Source organism: Diadema antillarum, unplaced genomic scaffold (genome assembly GCF_040938485.1).
Source record: "Diadema antillarum isolate AM-2024a unplaced genomic scaffold, OU_Dant_1.0 seq00001596_RagTag, whole genome shotgun sequence".
Taxonomy (NCBI): Eukaryota; Metazoa; Echinodermata; class Echinoidea; order Diadematoida; family Diadematidae; genus Diadema; species Diadema antillarum.
In genome coordinates this window covers 46,133-53,506 of record NW_027272312.1, presented here as the reverse complement: position 1 = coordinate 53,506, position 7,374 = coordinate 46,133, and the positions used below count along the sequence as shown (strand labels likewise).

At 37.7% G+C, this 7,374-nt stretch overlaps 1 long non-coding RNA gene across 1 annotated transcript; it reads left to right on the top strand.

The window, feature by feature from the left end:
- The first annotated feature begins 630 nt into the window (after window positions 1-630).
- Window positions 631-7,142, top strand: LOC139710973 (uncharacterized). Its single transcript, XR_011709490.1, has 4 exons — window positions 631-852; window positions 1,729-1,810; window positions 3,518-3,580; window positions 6,779-7,142. It is a non-coding gene; the product is annotated as an uncharacterized lncRNA (long non-coding RNA).
- The last annotated feature ends 232 nt before the right edge of the window (window positions 7,143-7,374 follow it).

The window sequence follows — 7,374 nt, the reverse complement described above, 5'->3', positions numbered from 1 at the left end:
TCACACTTAAGCCTTTTTGTTGCAGTCTTCTGTATTTTTTTTTTAAATCTATAAACACAAATCTAAAAGTATAAGAGCTGATGTAATAACATATAGAGTGTGTGGCAAGAATGTATATAGAAATGTTTGTAAGTTTTGATGAACTTTCTTCACAAAATATACATGATGGACACACATGCAGTGCATGGTTCTGCAAAGGTAGCCTAGTAATGTACTGGAATTTACGGTGAGCCCCGAAAAAAATTCAATTCAAAATCTAACGGTCAATAAAAATGTACTAGATGTTACCTTCCACTTTCAATACTTTATGGGAGTTTCTAAAATGATACTCTCTTCAACATATACCACTGTATTTATAGGCCTACAACTCTTCATTTAAGGCATGCAAATGGGATTCCCTACCTTTAAGACTTTATTTTCATATGAAAAATGTTTGTGCAAAACAATATCAGTGGTTTCATTTTCATGACTGTGCTTTAACTTTTAAGTGGTCGGATCATGGTACATCTGTACCTCTAGATGTAAATACCATGACAACATGAGTCTTATTTATAAAGTCTACTTGCTTATTAAATATTAGAAAATAAAATTGTCATTAGTAGACCTATTTATGCTGTCTTGCACCCATAATTCACTGCTGCTATACACAGTTCTAGCGACTGTGTTATCAAGAAAATTGAATGGCATTTGAAGATGAAACCAATTAAAAGACAACTTTACAAGTGCCAAACTAATAAATGTACATTTCCTCACTTGTGTTTTCTGTACCTACAGATCTTCAATGATTGTGAGACAGTTATGAGTACGCGACAAAGGAAGCGGAGGACTAGTCATGGACATACCTCGGAAGTTGTATGTATACTATACTATTCATGAATATAGAATATAGACATACTGTAGATCTAGATCTACAGATTTTCTTTGTTTTTTATCAAACAAAATTTTTTGAATCCTGAATCTGACTCTAGTGATTAGTCATACAGGAAGCTATTGCAATTGATTGTGCTTTTAAATTGGTTAAAAGGTTGTATAGAAAATTCCCTATAGGACCCTACTGAAAATATGTCTAGACTATAGCTAGGCTTGGTCCCACAGAAATTGCAGATGAGTATTAAAGTTAGTTTACTGACATCCGCCTCCGGCAATCAAGAAGAGCCCCAAGGCCAAACAATGGTAACGGCAAGTAAACCTCTCATTGCCCCTCCATCAAAACTTAACTGATGTCACGGTTTATGTTGCAAATTGTAAGAGTTTCTGTCTTTTTTGTCCTTACCAGACGTCTTCAAGCTACATAGTCAGCAACTGCTGTTTGACCATATCATAGCTATATAAATGTACCGTTTAGGTAATTACAACCACTGTGACTGATCGATCTATAAAGATAGAACTGAGCTGGCAGACGTGTATACATGGTTATATACAGTGTCAGGATTGGATGAATAAACAGGAAAAAGAAGCAGCAAAGTAACAATCATGCATTCTCTCACTAAAAATTAGCAGCTCTGAATTTTGTATTTATGGTGGGACACCACCGTAATTGTAGCACAGTGGCAGTAGTCAAACGAGGGAAAATCTTTAAGTGTTCACAAATTGAGGCACTATGTAACAAAATGTGTTAATTGAATTATTTGAGGGTAATATTGAGTTTGTATTTTAACAAATTGAATTTTAAGGCAAAAATGAAAATCATTTTTCTAGTTTATATGTCCCATTTCTATGTACTTGCAGTTTCCTCGAGGTACTGAAGTTCGTGCATTGTGGCCGCCGAATGGATCATGGTATCCTGCTACTGTAGTTGACTTCAAACAAGGTACTTGGGTTGTGTATCTTTGGGGTATCTTAAAGGGAATGAGGAGTACTGGCAAAGTTTGTAATAATTATTCTTTCTTGTTTCAATTAGGGCCTTAATGTACTGGGAAATTGCATCAAGTGTATTGACTGCGATACTCGGGTGAGCGTCGTGCCCCCCGGGCTCTTGTGTATATATATATATACAGGATGGCCCAGAAAGAACGGACCGGTGTAATTTTTACTTTGTGCTGCAGCAAGGAAACTTTATGATTTATCAGATTTTTTGTGCAGATTGTAGGTCCCTAGCTAAATAAACGATAATGGTTTACCATTCTTCAGAGCAATATTCATTGTCTGATAAAACGAAACACAAAATTTTTGCTAATCCATTCTTTCTGGGCCACCCTGTATATCTAGGTATTTTTATGCCTCCGCCACGAAGTGGTGCCGGAGGCATTATGTTTTCGGGTTGTCCGTCCGTCCGTCCTTCCGTCCGTCCATCCTTCCGTCCGTCCGTAATGAATTTTGTGGACAGGGTAACTATCAAAACCTTTTGAGGTATCCTAATGAATCTTGGCATGTATGTGTATTAGGGGGTGAAGTTGTGCCTATCAACTTTTGGGTGCACATGCTCAAGGTCAAAGGTCAAAAGGTCAAGGTCAAATACATAAAATTTCACTATTTCCACCATATCTATGCAATGCCTGAAGATATTTTCTTGAAACTTAGTGTATCCATGTACTACCCAATTAAGATTCTCTGGTGAAAGTTTGGGTCATGAGGTCAAAGGTCAAAGGTCAAAAGGTCAAGTAAAGATATTAAAACTTCACCTTTTTTCTCTGTACCTTGGAAATTGTTCAAGGTATCTTCATGGAACATAGTATATATACATGTACTGACTGGCAGTGATTATCTAGAAAATTTAGGGTTCATGGGGTCAAAGGTCAGGGGTCAAAGGAAAAGGGAAACACTTCAAAATTTTACTATTTCCGTCATGTTTATGCAATGCTGGCAGGATTTTTTTTTTTTTTACACTTGGTGTATGCATGCATAACGTAATAGAGATTCTTTGGAAAGAGTTTTTTTCCTTTTGTTTTTACCTCAAAGGTCAAAAGGTCAAAGAGCAAGTGAAAGTGCTGAACTAAGCTTTTCCTCCATGTGTATCTCGGAAGTGGCTCAAGTTATCTTGAAACATACTACATATTTATGCATGTTCTGCCTGACAGTGATTATTTTATGAATTTTAGGGTCAAAGGCCAGATGAAAATGGTAACAATTTACTATTCAATACAGAAATTGCACTTTTTCTCCATACCTTGAAAATAACTCAATGCATAAACATATGAATGGGTCAAAGTCAAGTTAAAGTCCTTAACTCCCAAATACATGCTCTCCTATTCAAGGAAGGTGAACATTTAACACATTTGTGACAAACTTGTCGTTTTAATATTTTGCCAATTTTGTGAAAATGTAATCACACATTGTCCACATGTACTATCTGGACCTATTAGGAGAATCATGCATTAGGGCGGAGGCATAGCAGTCGCCATAGCGACATTTCTAGTTTGTTTACTAAATTGAAATGTAAAAATTTTACATCCACAAAAAATATTTCATGTACATTTCACTTGTCATCAGTAATTGCGAGCACATGCTGGATGCATCAATGATTAGCATTGATTCATATTGGATGAATAGAAATGAATGTTTTTTGTTTTTTTTTCAGGTCGGTTCTTCATCAAGTACGAAGATGATGAAACACGATGGGTATTTCCTCATCAGATTCGCAGTAAGTTTGACATTAGGTTGAATCATTGTACCATTAATTATATATTTTTTATGCCTCCACCCCAAAGGGTGCCGGGTGTCATGTTTTCGGGTTGTCCGTACGTCCGTTCACACAGTTATATCATTACTATGATATATAAAGAATGTCTTCATGGGTTTTCATCAAATCTGGCTCATGAACACTCCATGATATGTAGATGATGTGATCATTTTTTTTATTCAATAATTTTATTAAGTTCCCACTTTAAAAAACAAATGTCCCCACTCTAAACACTGCATACAGCGTGTTGTCTCTGGAATGTATACACCGTCCTGTTATCAGGTGTGATGAAAGGGGACATTTTGTTAAGAATGTGAGACTACATTTTCTATGTCTGTTAGATTAAATGATTATATCAAGTCTCCACTTTACACCCCTCGTACAGGGTCATTTCCTCAGAATGTACAGTGTGGTGTGTTTAACAGTCACATTTGTTATATGATCTACACTATAGAAGTAAAAGGTGGTAGAAGTCCGGAGCTGCGCACCGTCTCCGGGCATTCTTGGTTCGAATCATGATGAGAAATGTCGTCTGTGCGCAGCTACGGACTGTTACCTTGTACTTCTGTTGAGGATATAATATATAATGAAATGAACTGTTGAACATACTAACATTCCGGGGACATGATCCTGCATTAGGGGTGTTGAGTGGATACATTTTCTGTTAAAAGAAGGACCGTAATTACCAAATAAGACAGACACCGAAAAGTATGTAGTTCATTATTTCAAAACAAAATGCCTCCTTTCCACACACCTCATTTTACAGAACTTTTACAATTACTGAAAAAGACTCAACTATAAAACTCCTGGGGGTGGGGGGGGGGGGGGGGGGACAAATGGCTCCAGGACTTTAAGCTCTCAAAATAGCTCTGGTAAGTTTGGGTTAAAATTAAAGTTTTCAGTTTTGCAAGCTTTACCAATAAAAGGAACCACATGCATGCTTTCAAGCAGGCAAAGAAACCAAATTCTCGATTGCTCTTTGGATGAAATCTTCTCCTAATTTACATATTTTGGGACTGCACGCTAGTTTCTAGCTTGCAGCAAGCTAGTTACTAGCATGCATGCTTGTTGCAAGCTAGCAACTCGCTTACAAAATTTTCTGTAAGGGTATAAGGCTGTGTACACTCCTTAAATATCTATTCAAAAATACTTTATCTTAATGGGTGTGTACAGTTCTGGTCGAAGCGAGGATTTAGCTTTTAACGTTTTGCGAGATATTCAGAAACCACTCTATGAGATGTCACAGAGCGTGCAATTCTTAGGGGTATCAAAAGTTTATTTTACGAAAATAGGTTTCGAAATGGCTGAGATATCAAAAAACAAGGTAAAACAAAGAGATCCTAATAAAATTATGGCCTGTCGCCTTTTATCATTATCACTTTTTTGGATACATTCCAGTACATTCCAGAGACAACAATCTGTAGGCCTATGTTGTGTGCGGAATAGGGATATTTCGTTATTGAAATTGGGTATGGGTATTGGGATGTGGAGATAGGGCACATTGCTTTTTTTAAAGTGGGAACTTAACACACTTGTAAAATTAGACTTCATAAATGAAATGAAAGTAAAACACACTGGAAATCTGTAAATAACTGGACAAAAAAGATTGAACATTGTTCCACTATACTCCTGCAGAAACTTATGCATGCTGCAAGCGAGCGACTAGCTGGCGGCTCGCTTAATAAGCAATCATAAGCTAGCGAACAGAACATACTTGCTAAATATTTGCTTATAACTAGCTTAAAATTTGGGCATGTCCTGTTGCATGCTTGCGAAGACCAATGCTGCAAACTGGCAAGCTTGCAAGCTATCAAAAATGTTATCTGCATGCCTGCAAGCTATCAAAAAATGTTTGCCGCATGCTTTCAAGCTATCTTAATATTAACTGTAGTGTAAGCTTTCAGGCTTGCAAGATTTGTCACTACATGGAGCCACTTGCATGCTTGTAAGCTTGCAAGCACCCGAAGAAACCAAATTCTCGATTGCTCTTTGGATGAAATATAACCCTAATTTACATATTTCGGGACTTGCACGCTCGTTTCTAGCTTGTAGCAAGCTAGTTACTAGCATGCATGCTTGTTGCAAGCTGGCAACTCGCTTAGAAAATTTTCTGCAAGGGTATAAGGCTGTTTACACTCCTTTAATATCTATTTAAAAATACTTTATAAATCTTAACTATGATTCTGCATCATACGAACCGTCTCTGACACCCGGATAGCAGTGATCACGCAGGGAGTGAGGCTTCAGTTGTCAGAGACGGTTCGTATGATGCAGAATCAGAGTTTAATCAGCCTTTTATACTGTAAAAATGTTCAATCCTTTTTATTCAGACAGAGTTGTGTGCACTCTTCTAGTGCATGTTTAATTTGATTTTAACTTATGAAGTCTAATTTTACAAGGGTGTTCCCACTTAAAAAAAAAAGAAAGTAATGTCCCCTCCCTTCACATCTCATACAGAATGGTGACTCGGAAGTGTACACTCTCTCAGCATGTGTTTAGGTTGCGCAGGTCTAATTCAGTACACATACTGCAATTGTATTCTGTTCCTACGTTCAAAAAAGGAATGCCCCTCCCCCCCCCCCCCCCCCCCACCTCACAAAGAGTCATGTCCCCAGCTGCGAATATACACTTTCCAGCTGTGTGTTCAGTTGAATGTCAGGACTAATTCAATAATTTTTATTAAGTTCCTAATTCTAATGAGGAAATATCCCCATTCCGCACACAACATACAGATTGTTGTCTCCGGAATGTACACTTTCAAGGTTTGCATGTTTAATTTTATATCAGGTATCGTACAAAAATTGCATGAAGTTCCCAATTTTTTAAACGAATTGTCGCCACTGCACACATGTCATACAAAATGTTGTCCCCGAAATGAGCTCTATATAGTTTGAGTTAGTTTAATAGTTGGTCTTATCTTTTTCAATTATTGTAAAAGTGTGCTTTCTGGAGACACTCTCCTGTATGAAGTGTGTTGAAAGAGGACATTTTGTTTGAAATGTCGGACTACATTCTTTTCAGTGTTTGTTCAAATGATTAAATAATTGTATTATGTCTCGACTTTACACCCCTCGTACACAGTTATGCACTTGAAATGTACAGTTTATGTGTAATTAACAATTCGTTACGTTATGTCATGTCATATGCACTACACTACAGAAGTAAAAGGTGGTAGAAGTCCGGAGCTGTGCACAGATGATGTTTCTACCCACGATCCGGAACTAGAAAGACCGGATTATAGTAGAAGTCCGGAGCTGTGCACAGATGATGTTTCTACCCACGATCCGGAACTAGAAAGACCGGATTATAGTAGAAGTCCGGAGCTGTGCACAGATGATGTTTCTACCCACGATCCGGAACTAGAAAGACCGGATGATAGTAGAAGTCCGGAGCAGTGCACAGATGATGTTTCTACCCACGATCCGGAACTAGAAAGACCGGATTATAGTAGAAGTCCGGAGCTGTGCACAGATGATGTTTCTACCCACGATCCGGAACTAGAAAGACCGGATTATAGTGATGATACAGGGAGTGAATATGTTCCTGACTCCACACCATCTGAACCTGAGTCTGAATCAGACGACCCTATCACAATTCCAAGTCAAGTAGAACATCACGAAATCATTGTAGTTCAAGTCACTAAAACTAAAAAGGGGAAAAGGACATACGATAAGAAGTACTATTGCTACTACTGTCATAAGGCCAATGCCAAAATAGCAAGGCACCTAAGAAATGTGCATCCAGACGAAACTGAA